This window comes from Ipomoea nil, unplaced genomic scaffold (assembly GCF_001879475.1).
Source record: "Ipomoea nil cultivar Tokyo-kokei standard unplaced genomic scaffold, Asagao_1.1 scaffold0480, whole genome shotgun sequence".
NCBI lineage: Eukaryota > Viridiplantae > Streptophyta > Magnoliopsida > Solanales > Convolvulaceae > Ipomoea > Ipomoea nil.
Genome location: NW_017616908.1, coordinates 206,822 through 225,257, shown reverse-complemented (window position 1 = coordinate 225,257; position 18,436 = coordinate 206,822). Strand labels below are relative to the sequence as shown.

The 18,436-nt window shown below is 38.3% G+C and overlaps 1 long non-coding RNA gene and 1 pseudogene across 1 annotated transcript; one reads left to right on the top strand and one right to left on the bottom strand.

The window, feature by feature from the left end:
• The first annotated feature begins 205 nt into the window (after nucleotides 1-205).
• Nucleotides 206-767, top strand: LOC109173412. Its single transcript, XR_002052895.1, has 3 exons — nucleotides 206-266; nucleotides 359-428; nucleotides 696-767. It is a non-coding gene; the product is annotated as an uncharacterized LOC109173412 (long non-coding RNA).
• Nucleotides 768-11,355: 10,588 nt separating this feature from the next.
• LOC109173346 lies at nucleotides 11,356-15,931 on the bottom strand (annotated as a pseudogene).
• Nucleotides 15,932-18,436: the final 2,505 nt, after the last annotated feature.

Here is an 18,436-nt window from a genome sequence, read left to right as displayed (position 1 = left end):
GAATACTATAGATGAACGAACAGGGAATGGACAGAAACAATGCTATCTAGCGCCATATATTTTAAAGTAAGTTTTAATTGTTTCAAATAAAATAACTTATATATAATATACTTCTATTATATATTATATTTACTTACAACTAATACATTATTTATTTGTAGTGACCATTGGATGTTGATGGCAATTTGTCATCAACTTAATGAAATCTATTGGTTTGATTCAATTGGAGGCCAGCCACGTGATGACATCAAAAATATTGTTGAAACGTATGTGAACTTATAAGTATTAATATTTATTATTAATAAAGTATGCATGATGTCATAAAGTATTTGTGTATACTAATCTCTTATAATTTTAGGTGTGTGAATTCAGCAAAGTTGTTGAGAAGCAATGGATCAACTCGTTCACCAAAATGGATTAAAGTTTTGGTAAGTATTTTATACATTTGTAAAACTACATATATTTTATTGTTTTTTATTAAATAAAATTTTAAATGTAATTTAATTCAAATGTAGTGTGCTCAACAAGTTGGAAGTACGGCATGTGGATATTATGTGATGAAATACATGCTTGAAATTCTTTTCAAAGAAGCATGTGTGGGAATGGATAAGGCATGTAATTTAATATAATACCTTTCTCTTTCTAATTTTATAAATGCTAGCTTACTAATTACTTATTAATTATCAACTTTGTAGATTGTTGAGAGAGTTGGTGGATCGAGCTACACTCAACAAAAAATTGATCAAGTTAGAGACGTATGGGCCGACTTCTTTGTTGATGTATGGTTAAGTATGTAAATTAAACTAATTGATCTTAGGTTGATAATTTTAACTTGTATTATTAATTAGTATCAAATTGTGAGATTTATTACTTGTTCGATTATAAATATTAGATTCTACATATTTTGCTGTGGTTGTGGTCCAATAATTGAGCAGGTTTTGGATGTGGTTGTGAGTAATTTGAGCATGTTTTTGGGTATAAATGGACAAATAAACTGTATATTCAAAAAAAAACATACAACGTCGGCTATTTATTATTAGTCGACGTTGTATATATATTAAAAAAATAAATAAACACTTTACAACGTCGGCTAATTAGTATTAGTCGACGTTGTATAATATTTAAAATAAAAATAAAAACCTTACAACGTCGCCTAATTCGTATTAGCCGACGTTGTATAGTATTTAAAAAAAACATTACAACGTCGGCTAATTCGCATTTGCCGACGTTATAGATATTTAATAATTAAATTAAAAAATATATATAACGTCGGCTATTTAAATAGTCGACGTTATATATAATATATACAACGTCGCCAAGAACAACGTCGGTATTTAGCCGACGTTAAAGGTTCTATTTAGCCGACGTTAAAGACCTTCTGTGTAGTAGTGAGGCCGAGAATCTCTTACGTTTTTCGTGAGCTTGGCCTTGAGGGAAATGATTTGTCCTCGAGAGGCACTAGCGTAAGTGGCTACAGGTCACTGCAAGGCATCATGCGTTGTCGTAACTGAAGAGATGAGAGGTTGTATCGTGTCAGAACAGCTCCCCAGAAGTGCACTAATAATAATTTGGCCTTGGCCTGGCGATACCAAATTAAATGGCCTGGGGTTGTGATTGTTTGAGCAGGATCGGAACTTTGTTGGTTCCTTGGTGGAACCATCAATTAGCCAAGGAGATTAAAGCCAATAAGTGTATGTAGATTGGACTTGGCGTCTCCAAACTCGGAAATTTGTGGTAGTGAGTTTAATAGGGAAGTTTGCAGGAGCTAGCAATAGTAGTAGAAGCCATTGATAAAAGAGAAGAAAGAAAGAAAAAATCTTTCATAGGAGATTTAGGCTTTTAATACCATATGGAGATAGCAGAAACTGAATGTATATTTGATGTATAAACACAACAGACTATAAATAGAGTACAAAGAGAGGAAATAGAAATGGAAGTTATAACAAGAGCTAAACTACAGGAATACATTTAATAATTAGAACAAATAATATAGAAATAGAAACTGTCAACCACATGTAGGCTTAACAAGTACTTTATAGCAAAACATTAATAGACAATTTGCCAAGAATAAAGTAATAACATATATAGCATAATTTCATATAAAATCAATACATTTAAGTCTTATATATAGTCCTTTTATAGCAAAATTGTAATAGACAATTTGCAACAAATAAAGTAAAAATAACAAAATTACATATATAATCAATACTTTAAGCTAGCTTACATATTTTATAGCCCAACTTAGGTGCTAGAGGTGGATAGGGCTTCATTGAGTAATGGAGCATAGAGGCCCGGGGCCATCACGTCGGTCCAGTTTGACTTAGGCGACTGGGGTCGACAGGGCTTTGGTGATTGGCGGAGCGTGGGTGCTTGGGGTCGACGGGGCTTTGGCTCTCGGACCTCAAATCCACGACTTGGGGCCCGAGAAGAGTCTGTGACCCTGATATAGAGTGAGGGCACCTTGAGTCCTACTTCGGGCGCGGAATGATGGGTCGCGACTTAGTCACACGGCCCAACACATGGGCCTTGACTTGGTTTTGTGGCCCGTAACGTTTCTAGATATTTATTGGGACCATTTTCCTTGTATAAATTGTCATTGTCTTGGATCTAAATAACCATGTCCAAATCTATTACGGAGTACAAAACATCCTTTGTAATATTCTAATATCGATCTACGGAATATTAACAATATTTTTCCCTTACCATTTTTTCCTTTTTATTATTGCGAACTAATATTCGTAAGCACCTCGAATCAATTTATTCCATCATTTTTAAAAGGGAAAATTGTAAAAAATGCACCTCTATAATAGGCCAATTATCAATGTCACCCCTAAATTATGAGTGATGTAAATGTTGCCCCGCAATTATTAAAACGGTGCACATATAACCCCTCTCGTAACATACCCTTTTCCCTCCTATGAACGAAAATGTAACAATGCCGGCTATCCTTCATCATGCTTCACATCATCATTTTATTACAAAGAGAGGGGGATACCCATACAATCTATGCCTACACTGAGGCTCGAAATTTAGACCTCCCACATAGGGGAGCAATCCAATACCAGTGGACCACAAGCCACTTGGTATTCACATCATCATTCAATCAACATTCATGTCACACAAGCACACTTTGGTGGCGCCACGAGACCAATCACATGCCCCGAGCATGAGGGTTAGTGCGTATAGCACTAACACGGCCCCGCAGCACCCTACCTCATACCGCAGCATGAAGGAGTTAACCGCAGCCAACTGTATAGACCGTCGATAGTTTCAACGGAGGATCACAGCCCTACACACCGCTTACATGCTCAGTCGGTGGACTGTGATCCTCTTTTGGGGACTGCGACCCTACACACCGCTTGACGAGCGTAGTCGGTGGGTCGTAGCTGATCAAAGCCCTACACACCACTTGAGGGACTCATTCGATGGTGCCATCCTCGACTTCTATAGCAACAGCACGATAACGGGAGGAAACTTAGGGCCCGCACCCTTACCTGGTGCCTTAACTAAAGAGAACTAAAGCTAAAAGGAAAACAAGCACATAAAACACAACAGAAAACAACACAAGAACTCACAACCTCACCACGCGTCCTAAAGTCCTAAGCCTAACACTTAGATTCTTAAGGTCACCTTAAGGTCTCAAACCACACTTAGCCACTTAGAAGTCTAGACTTTACCCTCCTAGGCTCAAACCTAGGCTCTGATACCAACTGTAACACCCCCTAAATTCCACGCTATTTAAAGCCTTAAAACATGCAGATATCTAAACCAAAACATCAAACACAGCGGAAGACTGAAAGATGAAATATATAAACTGGAAGAAATGGGGTGCTATGCCACGCTCACCCAGAGGTGAACGCACAGGCTACATCTGCATTGTTCAACATCTAAAACCAACATGACAAAGTACTAAGTCTAAATTGGTTCACAGGCCACAAAACATAAGAGAGGAGCTACACTAGCTGGCACTAAACCGCGCACTCGTCTAAGCATCACCTGAAAGAATCATATAAAACATGGGACGACGCAATACATATATATAAGTTTGTAACCCACCAATACATGTGAAATATCATACATAGATAAGATATAAGTTTGTAAAGCCATTTTTGAAACGGAATACATATATATAAGTTCAAAACCAAGAGTAATAGTCAACACAAGACTCAAACACTCTTAACAAGAACACGGGAACACATCCCAAGATTACAAGGAACGACAACGACTCACAAAAACTCTCAAGGCATAATCTATCATCACATAATAGATTAATACCCGACATGCATAACTCAAATGAATAAGGACGCACCCAACGACAACACATGACAAGGCAACACATGCCTTTGTGACTACACACGTCACAAGAAGAGAACTCACAACAACGGCTACACAAGCCCTCGTGACATCACCCATCACGAGTTGATATGCCTTCCTTATGCCCGGTTCCAACCTTATGGCTACCCCCAACCTTATGTCTAGTTCCAACCTTTACCTCCAGGACCCCTGTACACCAAGTCCAACCTTATTCCTCTGGGAATCGTCGTTCCCCCTCCAACAGTCCCTCCAATAGAACCACCGATTTCATAGTACACGAGGGTACCGATCACACACACGGCAACACATGCCACCCAAGAAATACGTGAACCTTACACAAAGGTCACAACTCCATAATCACATCATGGCCACCACGAGGACCACTGCGATACCTTGGTGACTAGTGTCCCATACCACTAATCGTGCAATCCAGGTAAAGCCACACACACATAACACCACAACAGGAATCAATCAACGGATCACAACGAAAATATGAAACCATACTCAATCAAGGAATGGGTCACAACCCAACAACAACAACGATGAATAACACAAGTTATCATCAACCAATAAGAAGGTGCAAACAACACACACGCTAGCATTTAAACACCGAACTAGCATGCTCATCAAACGGGTAAACCAAACATAGTTCCGAAGAACAGACAAGACTCATCACGGTTCAACGAAACACAATGTTGAACACTTAGCATGATTCAAGACACCAAAACCTACATGGATTCCTACCATATAGTTCTAGACATACGAAACATCAAGAAGACGCTCAAATAGTTCCACAAAAGAACATCGGGAAGTCAAAAGACCAAATACCGAGTCAAAAGAATCACGGGGAACAAATCCCCAACCAACCATACATTGTACCCCGCGGGTGGACCCATGGGTAGGCCCCTACCCGCGGTTCCGCCCGCGGGTACATTACCCACAAGCACCATGTACCCCGCGGATGGGCGACGGGTGGACCCCTACCCGCCGTTCCGCCAGCGGGTACATACCTGTACACCACAACATCCCTTCGGGGATTTTTCACACCAAACTCAAATTCAAGTCCAAAATATGCAAAATCTCACCAAATACAATAAAATGACTTGAATCAAAGGAATAGCCAAGAAATGGCATAAAAGAACCCTAAACACAAGCTCTAGATATGCATTTTCACAAGATAATGCATAAACACTCACATTTCATAGCAAAATAACATGTAGAATCCAATAATCATCAAATAGGTAAACAAAATAGATTTTGTAGAGCATGGGTTACCTCTTGTAGACAAAAACCTTCACTTAATACCTCACCAAGCTCCTAACAAAGCTCACCTTCCAAACCCACTTCAAGAACACACCAAAAGATCATAAAGATTCTATCTTTAAGAAAAGACACATAAGAAAACACTAAAAACACAAGATGAACATAGATCTTACCCTCCTAGATGCCCAAATGTATGAAAGGTAGAATCTTGGAGACAACTCTTGAAGTTTTGACCAAGCTTCAACTTGGCTTGGAAGAAAAGTTATCTACCTTTTTAGAGAGAAGGTGGAGCTAGAATTTGGAAAGTGTAAGGATAGAAATGAGGTTGTTCTACTAGGTTAGCTTACAATACCAACACAAGGTGAAAAGTCAAGAATACCCTTACTAACATGAAGAGGTGTAAGGGAACAAGGGAACTCCTTACAAAGCTCAAGGTACAACTTTGACTTTGGGCTTGACTAGTCAATTACTAGTCCCCGACTATTGAATTTTCAGGAATTTAAGGAATTAAATTACCAATTGAAATAGGATTAATTATTTAATTAATCCCTTAATTGAATTTGGATTACGGGGTGTCACACTATGGCCTTCCTCGGGCTAGTGGCCCTACACACCGCTTGGCGCGTCCAGTCGGTGAACCATAGCACACGAGGCCCATGTGGACCACAGCCCAAGAAGTGAGTCACTGACCGCAGCCAGGAGAATGAACCGCAGCTCATGAGTAACCAGCTTGACCGCAGCCAAGATAACGAACCGCAGCTCGTGTATAACCAATTCGATCGCAACCAAATTAGGGTATCATGCTCACATAACACATAGTAACACATAATAGCACATTGGGAAGGGGGAAAACGTATAAATAAACTTATGCGTGATTATCCACAAACTAAGAGTAGTCCTAAGGGGTTCATACATCTTCCTCCTAGGCCAACGGGTTACCGATTCAACTAGCATGCAATAAACGAGGCTCTTTTATCCTACGAACGGTACCCGAAACATCAACTAGACTCATGCACGACAAACGGAGTCCGTTAGGACACCACGGGGGCTGGGGAACATCAAACGGGGAAGCCGAAGTCCCAAAGTGGGCAATTTTCCAGCGGGTGGCCGGCGGGTGGAGGGCCACCCGCCGGCCATGAACCTCCGGGCAGCGGGTGCCCGGCGGGCAAACGTCTGCCCGCTGCCGGTGGCGTCAAAGTTGGGCAGCGGGTAGGTGGCGGGTCCCCCTACCCCCACCTACCCCCCACTGACTCTTTTCCAAAATATAAGTCCCGGGATCCTTCGTGGAACCCGAAACCATGCTTAAACACTTTTAAACTCAAATGACGACACCACGTAGACAATTAACGGATCAAAAGCAACAATCACATAGAACACAACCTATCATGACTTCTAAACATAATCAACACCCGAACATGTGAATTCCCACCCAAATATACCAAGAAAATCCCAATACGAAATTCATGATTCAACCTAGGGCTCTAATGATATTTAAATCAACAAGATCATAGTTCATCTTTAATATCAAGAAACATCAAGACTTATCAACAATATCACACAATCATCAAGATCCTCTTATCATCATCAAGATTATCAAGATCACACATAAAATCATCTCATCAATCATCAAGATCAAATCACAATTATCATATCAAGACACAAGCATATAGAGGAAGCCAAAGAAGAAGATTATAGCAAAGAAAATAGGTTTTGTTGAGACATGGGTTACCTCTTAGCCTTAATTAAATTCCTTGGCTATGAAGGGTCTTTCTTTAAGATCTCTTCTTTCTTGATTTCTCCTATGGGAATTCTTGAGAATTCTTGTGTGGTGAAAGTTATTGTGGTGTGGGTTCTAGGTGCCTCCTATATCCCTATTTATATATCTAAGAGTCCCAATTAGGGTCTAAATGGTATGGGTTTGCTAATTCTATTTCTTATAGGACTAAGGGGTTGATTTTAGAGATAAGGGTCCATGGGCTTATGGTGGACTCTTCCTAATTAATTAATGAAATTTAATTCTTTCTTTTGGGTAAATGATTAAATAATTAAATGGTTTAGAGGCCGTAACACGGGGTGCTACACTTCATCTCTGTCGTGTTCAACCTCTCTGGGTTTGTTTCTTTGCCCGATCTTTCCCATTATGCTCTTGGAGACTTTGAGCCCTTCTGGTCGCACGATTTCTTGGACCACGAAATAGAGCAGTGTGGTTTTGTCGTCGGTTCCCTTCAAGTCTGCCAACTTTAGGAGACCGTCGAGCTTTAATGCCCTAGCTCCTCCTCGTATTGTTCCCACGTTCATTCTGTTTCCAGTCTTTAGCACGGCTTCCAGTAGCTTTAGACAAAAAGCAACGGGAATTGAAAAGGAGTACAAGATGAGAGTTAATTACACACTAAAGTATAACCTATAACTACTCCAGAGCCTATTCCAATGGATCCGATGTACAGGCGGTCTTCATAGCTTCATAATCTGATTACGGGCATTTCTTCACACTCAATAGAAACAGAATATATTTGGAATAGATGAACCAAGAATTTCAGAGGAAAATCATGTGAAAGAGTGTGTGAAAAATGCTAACTAAAGTAGCATTTTATATAGGTAGTAAAGGATCCGATCCACAAATCAAGCACTCTTTCCATCCTTAATTTCGGCTGCTCCAATTGATTTAGATCTCCTCCATGATAGAGCCTTGACTGAATAAAAGATTTGAAGAAGTTTCATACCTCCTGGATTACTTTCTTGCGCTGATCAAGTCAACTACTCCAGACGTTATGACTAATCCAGCAACTAATCCAGAACTACTTTGACAACTAATCTAAGCCAATATTAAGAGGTTTAAATGTGAAACATTTTTACACTTACAATCTCCCCCTTTGGCTATTAGTTGACAAAACTACAAAAAGGATATCAATGGCTTTAAAAACAAAACAATTGCCAGATGAGTTCTTGAGCTTATTTGTTTTGATGGAATTGCTCCTCTATTTTTCTAAATTGTAAGCCATGAAAGATGAACACAGTAGAGTAAAAATAAAAATAATTGAAGTATACAAAATAACTTATTGCTGGGTTAAAGTTGTTATTCTAGAAAATGAACTTATCAAATAAAGTTTAAAAAAAAAATGAAGCATACAATTTTTTCCATTTTCCTATTCATTTTCTGGAAAATGAACCAAACAAGCAAAGACTGTTTTTCGTTGTGCATCCAAAATTCATTTTCTTGCTTTCCAAACAGACCCTAAATTCAAAGATGTGTTTTGTCTAAACTAACATAACTTTGATTGGGAGGAGGGAATTAAGGGTATGTTTGGTTCATGGGTTTAGCCATCAGGAATGGAAATCAAAGTTGAAAAAGCACGTGAGTCTTGAATGCAAGATCTAGCTTAAGAAATTAATTTTATTTCAATTGTAAAGCTGGACTAGATGCAACCCTACTCCAGTTATGATAAGAACATAAAATATATAGCAGTAAAAGAATGCATGCACCGGGAAATGTTCACGCAGTTCGGAGCCTCACTCCTACGTCTGCGGGGCCACTCACATCAACCCAAATCCACTATGATAAAAAGGAGTACAAGAGGAAAGTTAATTACACACTAAAGTATAACCTATAACTACTCCAGAGCCTACTCCAATGGATCTGATGTACAGGCAGTCTTCATAGCTTCAAAATCTGATTACGGGCATTTCTTCACACTCAATAGTACAAAATATATTTGGAATAGATGAACCAAGAATTTCATAGTAAAATCATGTGAAAGAGAGTGTGAAAAATGCTAACTAAAGTAGCATTTTATATAGGTAGTAAAGGATCCTTCGATCCACAAATCAAGCACTCTTTCCATCCTTAATTTCGGCTGCTCCAATTGATTTAGATATCCTCCATGATAGGGCCTTGACTGAATAAAAGATTTGAAGAAGTTTCATACCTCCTGGATTACTTTCTTGCGCTGATCCAGTCAACTACTCCAGACGTTATGACTAATCCAGCAACTAATCCAGAACTACTTTGACAACTAATCTAAGCCAATATTAAGAGGTTTAAATGTGCAACATTTTTACATTTACAATCTCCCCCTTTGGCTATTAGTTGAGAAAACTAAAAAAAGGATATCAATGGCTTTAAAAACAAAACAATTGCCAGATGAGTCAAAATATACAATTTTGACAAGCGGATTAGTCATTAGTCAGGAGTAGCTTGATACACACCCTTCTTAGACTTAACCAATGATGTGCCAGAGAATGCAAACACATTTAGAGCATACAAGCACATAGCAAATTAAAACACATATATTTAACATAGGGTAACCACTTAGCATTTATCACATAGACAAGGCTCACATAGTCAAAGCTAAACACGCAAAAACTTATCAAGTAACTACACATTACTAGAAGTAGATTGCAGATAGCACACCACACTTATTCACTGGCACTCATGGTAAGTTCCAAAAAAAAAAAAAAAAAAAAACAACACTCCCCCTTTTTGTCAAGCTAATGGACAAAGAGCACCATCAGGACTGGGAGGAGGAGGAGGATGTCTCCAAGGCTTCATCATCACCAGCAGGAGCAGTAGGAGAGACATTCTCAAGGGAGGCAATGTGACGATTGGTGCGGAGCAGCTAAGCCTCGGCAGTAGAGATGGAGGATTGAAGGGCAAGAGAGGCATCCTTCATGTAGCAATATGAGATATGAGAAAGGTGACCTGCTGTCTAAGCACAACCTATGTCAAAGCAGAGCTAGTAGCAGAGCAGTCGATGTAGATTCTATGCCTGTAGTTGGTGGAGCAGCTGGAGCAGGGGCAGGTGGAATCGACGAGAGAGTGGCCCGATCATCATAATGCGATCTTTGGAAGATGCGAGAGTCTATAGATGTTTTGTGAGTGACATGGCAAATCTCTTGGTTTGAATAGAGTTGTAGACCATGTTGTTGTAAAATCCCGGTGATCAGACATGGGATCGGGAGATGAATCTTGGCTTCCTTCTTTTTAGCAAAGCTCATAATATAATGATAAATGAGATGACCAAGATCAATGGGCAATTGATGCATGACTTTGTATAACATAGAAGCCATCTTCTTAGTGACGGTATGCTCAGAGACATTCGGAATCCAGTTACTTGATGCTAGACGGAACATAACAGAGTAGACAACAGTAAGAAGATTCGAAGGTAGACCATCTTTGGGCCAGATGGTAACTTCATTCTGGGTAAGGTGCGATGCAAGAAAATCCCCAGCAGGCCCAAACAGATCATCACAAGCATCACACTAAAAGTAAGCATTTATAATAGAGGGACTGAAGTCATACCAAACATCCCTCAAGAAAACCTGATGATAGTGCGGAGAAGCTGGTAGGAGAGAATCAGATTGCAGATTATAGCATAGAATTCTGGGATTAGCCAGATAGAGTAAGCACCCACATTCTTTATAGTCTAAAGAAGATTCTGGGTACGAAGAAGAGGAATGATGTTGCAAGTGCGGATAAGATACTCAATGCTAAAGTTCTTCTCAACAAGGATGTCATGACTGGAACGTTGTTGCCATATGACTTCCAGGGCAGGAGAGAGCAAGATTGGTCTGAAAAGAGTCTCTTTGGATACCTTAATGGCCTTGGTCTTAGACGAAGTGGCCGGCTTTGGAGCAGGAGCAGAAGCTGGAGGAGGAGCTGGACTAGACATGCCAGTCCTAGATCTAGTACGCGGAGCAAGGCCAGTCCGACGATGTTCAGATCGTTTACTTGGGCGAGTTTCAGACACAAATTCAATATCTTCGGACAAATTTAATTTTCTCTTAACCGTTGGAGCTGGGACAGGAGCAACTGAGGTTCGTTTGGATCAGTGATTTTGGCCTTCCCTTTGGCCTTAGTGATGCAAACGGCACAGTGATCACTGGGACAGCCTTTTGTGCATGGGCAGTGTTGGGCATATTGGCAATAATATATGACATAATTGCTACTTGAACAGAGGGATCCTCAGGTTCAGAGACTATGTCATGAATGGAAACCCCAACATCCTCTGGAATAGAGCCTAGAGCAGAAGCTAAATATATAGCAGCTGGTAGCTGTTGTACGCAGCTCTTATGGATGAGACAAATGCTTCTAGATTATGGTCTACATCAAGAGTGCATGACACTCTATTGCGACAATACCAGTGCTATCAATATCTCCAAGAACCCAGTTCATCATTCCCGCACTAAACATATTGAAATAAGACATCACTTCATAAGAGAATTGGTAGAAGGCAAAGAGATCAACCTAGAGTACATTTCAACGGAGAAAAATCTAGTTGACCTATTCACAAAACCTCTTGATAACACAAGATTTGAGTTACTCCGGGCTGCTCTTGGAGTATGCAGGTTTTCCATATAATCTTTTTCCCTCTTTGACAAAATAAAGCTTTTTGTGTTTTTTTTTTTTTTTCCGTTTTTGGTGCAGTTTTTTTTTCTTTGCATATATAATCCAGAAAATCCTCCAGATCTGCTCTCTTCTCCAGTCAGTACTCCAGACCGTATAATGAGTCATCAGACTGCACTAAAAGTCTCGCCTTTTTTTAAAAAAATTTTATACACCACCGTCTTCTTCCCCATTTTTTTTAGAATCAAATCCCTAAGATCTCTCCCATCTTCTTTTAATTCTTCTCAAATTTGCCTTCTAAAATTCTAATCCTTGACAAAATCTTTCGTCAAGTCTACTTGTTATCTCTTACTCTCTCACATGGCTAGCCATTCTGATCTCAATCCTTTCATTTTTTAACTGACTAAGGATGAGCGATTGGATCTTTATTGAGACCAACTAGTAAGAACAACCCTCTAGACCCTCTCTCCTTGAGCTCGTAGATGCATTTTTTTGCGGGCCTTCCAGTACGCATAGTTGTCACCTGTTAGTTCAAGAGGTTCTCTATGTCGTTCCATGCTGTAAGACTGAATGCATAGTGAGCAACAAATAAACCAGACAAACAGAAAAAAAAAAAAAAAAGGCAGATATTGAGATCTTGAGTTCAAAAAACACGTGATAGCCAGATCGGTTAGACTAGTAACTTAAGTCCCAGGGCTCTGATACCAATTGAAAAAGCACGTGAGTCTTGAATGCAAGATCTAGCTTAAGAAATTAATTTTATTTCAATAATAAAGCTGGACTAGATGCAACCCTACTCCAGTTATGATAAGAACATAAAATAGATAGCAGTAAAAGAAAGCATACACCAGAAAATGTTCACGCAGTTCGGAGCCTCACTCCTACGTCTGCGGGGCCACTCACATCAACTCAAATTCACTATGATAAAAATGAGTACAAGAGGAGAGTTAATTATACACTAAAGTATAACCTATAACTACTCCAGAGCCTACTCCAGTGGATCCGATGTGCAGGCGATCTTCATAACTTCATAATCTGATTACGAGTCTTTCTTCACACTCAATAGTACATAATATATTTGGAATAGATGAACCAAGAATTTCAGAGTAAAATCATGTGAAAGAGTGTGTGAAAAATGCTAATCAAAGTAGCATTTTGTATAGGTAGTAAAGGATCCTTTGATCCAGAAATCAAGCACTCTTTCCATCCTTATTAAGAGGTTTAAATGTACAACATTTTTACACTTACAAAAGTCATTGTTATTGTTTGGTTGATAGGTTTCTAGAGTATTAATATGGGATTGATTAACCCGTTCATTAGAAAATCAATTCCCTAATAAAATAAGGGTTTCATTCTATTATTCTCCCTCCTCATTGGTAATTTGATTTTTAAGGTTGGATTAGTGCTTTTAGATTTTTTTTTCTTTATATTTGTGTTTTGGATGTCTTTATATTAGAATAAATTGTCTTGATTTTTTGTTGTATTTTTAAAACCTTTATTGCCATTATAGAATCATACATAACCAAACATCAATATTGATAATCATTCAAATTCCACCCTAATACCAAACATGCAAAATACTTTCACCAAAACCCATTACCATTACCAAATATTTGATTTCCATTGCGATTCCAATTCCCATGTGCGAACCAAACATACCCTCAATTGTCTTGATTTTGTATTCTTGTATTTTTAAAATATTTATTCCCATTATTGAATCATACATAACCAAACAACACTATTGATAATCATTCTCATTCCACCCTACTACCAAACATGCAAAATACTTTCACTAAAACCCATTACCAGTACCAAGTATTTGATACCCATTCCGATTCCGATTCACATGTGCGAACCAAACACACCCTAAGAAAAAAAAAAAGGAATTGTAATTTCGTAGGAAAAGAATGCGAAATCAAGTAGGAATTCAAATTACATTGTTTTTGTTAGTAAGGATATGATGAATAGAATTACTGAGAATTGAAAGAAAATAAGTGATATAAAAACTAAAATGCCCCTGTGTAATAATAATGATAATAATAATCAAGGATAATTTTGTCATTTATTTTTTTTCCTTTACCTAATTCTGCTAAACTCCAATTCATGGGGAAGTTATGAATTTCAATCCAATGAGTTGAGTGAATTGCAATTCGCTCCAACCAATGTTTAAGTTTCAAATGTTATACAATTTGGTTGAAAAAAGAATTGTAATTACATTCAACTAAGCAGCTCATAAATGTCTAAATTGATAATTGAGTTATCTTTTGTACGAGATTGACTCCGATAACAAATTAAAAAATATGTTCCTATAAGTTAAAAATTAGATTACACATTTTATAAGCTCTTTCTAAAAAATGGAATGTAAAAAAAAAAACATGAAATCACGTACTTTACCTCCAATGTATCCCCAATATTGACAATGAGAGAATTAGGAATTGGCACAACGGGAAGCCAAACGCCATTGTTTTTAATTTGAAGACCTTCTGTTTCGTTGACTTGAAGGAGGATAGATAGCCCATATACATCAGAGTGGGGGCTGAGACCCATCACTAGCTCTGGCTGGGGACATGGTGGATAATAGTTCATCCTCATTGACTGCATCCCCCCTCATATAAATCACACATTTCTTCATCTTTTATTCCCAGATTTTTAGCAATAAGTCTTAGTACCTTCATGGCTACCTTGTTCACTTCAACTGAGTACGCTTCTATAGTGTCCCTGGTCAGTCCAAAAAGGAGCACAAATTTACAAATTTCGACTGGTCAGGGTGCGTAAGAATTTAAGATTGGATAAAGGTCGAATTGAGTTGAATAAAATCCAGTTATAATATAATATATATGAGTCAAATAATACTAATTAAATAATTAACTACTCTAAAGTTCCTATTATAAACTTATTTCTTTGGAAAAAAATACTGAAATAGGTCATTGAACTTACACAAGAAAACAATAAGGCTCTTGAACTTTTAAAAGTTGCAATTAATTAAACACTACAACTTATTAAAATCAGTCATATATGCCTCAATTACCGGTAACCTATTGGTTACCGGTATGCAGACTGCTGTTAACCACCGCTAGTTGTTGATAAGAAAATTATCACCGTTTACAAAAAGTTGACGGCCGATCGATTGGATTGGTCACCTTCTTTCGATCGATGAAGAAGGTGACCGGCATGGTTGCCTTCTCCCGTGAAGGCAACCAATTCGGTTGCCTTCTTCATTGATAATGGCGACCGATCATACACTAATACAAAAAAAACATAGGAGACTAACTTTTAACAAATGTTTTTAAAGGAAAGGCACGCAGGGGATTGTTATAAAAGTTTAGGGGCTTATTTATTTGACTATTTTCCCTATTTCTTTTTGTCTAATTAACTATTTACCTGAAAGTGGGTGGTAGCTTAGGGAATAGATGTGGTGATCTTATATGTGGTGGTAGAGTTTTTATGAAGAACATATCTGCCCAATCAAGTTTCTGCTCCTCAGATACAACAAATAGCTGCCCAAATCCCTCAATCTCCCCTGCAATTTGCCCACACTTTTGCTTGTCTTCCAATGGCAGATTGAAGAATCCTTGGACCTCAACTTTTGCTTTCTCCAAAAGTGAAGAGCTCACTCCATGATTTATCAACTGCACTTCAATTCATTCATCAATATAATTCCATTGCATATATTTCAAATTAATTAAATAAAAATATATGCACTTCAATTCATTCATCAAGATGAAGAGCAACAGTCAGATATGAGTTTGGCTACCTGGAAAACCCCCAATCTTTGCAGGCAAAGTGCAACCTCCAAAGCTCCGAATCATGTGTTGATTCCTGGGACATTAATTTGTGCATGTCGATTACTGGGACTTGGGTGGAAGAACAGGGGGACTTGGATTCAGCTGGAGACCGTAGATCCTGGCGAATATACCGGCTTGGAACTGTAGCCGGTTTCTGTTTAGCCAATTCCTGGACATTAGGCACCGGGAGAGTGGCACCAAACTGTTGGGTTTGGGGTTCAGATTCCATGGCACCTCACTTTCCTTGCCTACTTCTCTGTTTCACACATTTGGATACAAACAGGAGCGGGATACCAAAACGTACGTAGGCGTCACTTGTCTAGTTGACTGTCTTGGATCTCGAGGTATAGCTTAATTAGAGCATCCTCATTTCTTGATATTTTTTGTTAATTTTTTGTGAACCTCCATATTTTAATTATTTCATTATTTATTTAATTTATAATTTTATAATAATTTTATAATAAACATAAATGAATGAACATACATAAATATGGAGATAGTACTATAAATGAACCTTATGAACATACGTAAATATGAACATACGTATAACATATCTACAAATTTAAATTTAATAACAATAATAACTTAAAAAATTAAATTAAATTAAATTAACAATTAAAAAAAGTTAAATTAAAAAAAAAAACATGAAGCTGGCGGTTGCAAATGCAACGGCTAGCGTAATTTTATATCAAACATAAAATCAAAATAGTCTCCAATTGAGACTGCTGGCGGCCACTCTCAAATTTCACAATCTCCCATGAGGTCTACAGTCCGCTGCAGACTGCTTTTCTTTTCTTTTTTTTTTTACTGCACAATCTGACAAATTTGTGTTTCTTGCAGGAGGAAGAAATGCCTAAAACTTTCCTCCCCCATTTGTCAAAAATTGAGCTTTAAGGATTTTACTATTCTAAAAGTTTTGGATGAACCCCTTATTGGGGATGCCCTTAGGCAAAAAAAAAAAAAAAATGAAAAGTAAAAGTTAGCTTTTATGCGCCTATCATGGCATGTGTCTTACTGGGTGCGAAAGTTGCATTCCATGGGCAACATATGACTTTTTCTTTTCCTTTTCTCTTTCTCCCCGCGCGTAAAAACCACTAGAGAGAGAAGATGAGAGAAAAAATTGAGAAAACTCACGATTTGTCTGTGAGCTGCGCTAAGAAAAATTAAAAACCAATAACAATGATGCGTGTCAGGCGTACAGAAGCGCTCAGTTGGGCGCGTGCACTGCACATGCCCAGGGGCGCGTAAACCATTTTTTTAATAAAAAACTTTAGTATAAGTTTATTTTTCTTCTATTTTTCCTCTTCCCTCCTCATTCTCTTACCTGATTGGCAGCATAAAAACAACCAACAAAATCTAGACTAATGTAGTTGCTCTTAAGCGGTTAACTAATTCAACGATTGTTATACCATGGTCAAGGGTCCAAGGTAAACTCTACTTACATGTGTGTGCGCATTCACGATGTTCCGAAATTGTTTACTTATGGTGATGTGTGCATGGTCAACTCAGCCATTTCTTGTTTTAAATTTTACGGAAATTGTAATTAAATGTGTGTGTGTATTCACGGTATTCTTTTATTTGTTATTTTAAAAAAAAAATTATAAAATTAGGTGGCGGTGGGTTGTTTTTTTGAACCGAAATTATTTCTTTACGGTGATGTATGCATGGGTGTTGCTGGGCTTGTGCAAGTTACTGAGCCGCAGACAAAAACTAGTCGTTGTTATATTGTTATTATTAATCATGTGTGCATGGGTGTTGTTGGGCTTGTGCAAGTTACTGAGCCGCGGGCAAAAACTAGTCGTTGTTATTATTATTATTTAAATAAAATCATATGAAATTGTTATTTGGTGCGATCGTGTATTCGTGCATGTGCGACTAAATACTTTGGAAATGCATGAGTCTTCATAGTGGGAAGATAGCTACATCATCCGCATCGAGCCCGTCTTCAAGATCATCCAGAGCCGGATGTGCTTGAACATGAGAAGACACCGCAATAGGGGGAGCTGTCGGGTCTACTTGAGCAGGAGGGTATGCCACATCGGGGGGGGGGGGGGGGGGGGGAGGAGGGGTAGGGGGCACAAAGTTTTCAGAAGTGAACCTTACAAAAAAATACCAAGCTTTACGCACAGACATATAACACTGCAATGCACACACTACCTATAGTAACAAAACACAAAGAACAAACAAGAGTATCTTCAATAGCATGACTTAGTTAAGAATTCCAATATAGAAGTGCGGGCCAATGCTGCTAAAATATTATATTTATTCATTAATTCATTTTTTCATATAATTTATCCCAATGCACCCACCACAAAATAAACATGCACACACCTAAGTCATTTAGACTTCTACCTCCAATTAAATCTACACACTCCTCCCTAATTTTCACAATATTCTTCCATACTTCGTACAAGCTCTGTATACCAATAATACAAGTTTAGAAAACCACCACCAAACAGTTTAAAATAAATGCACACGCCATACCACACCTATGCAACCACCAAGTTCACAAAATGCACACGACATCCCGAACTTACCTACACACCAAGTTCAAACATGAAGTTTTGCTAAGTCATTTGCAGAACATGAAAAATGCTAAAAGAATGACTAGGCAAAGGTTGAAAGGTGGAGGGATGCATTGAGAAAGGTTTGTAGAGTACACCGCTCACGCCTCACAGCTGATTCGCACATACCACATATTTGATGCACACACCAAAAGAACATAGTAATACAA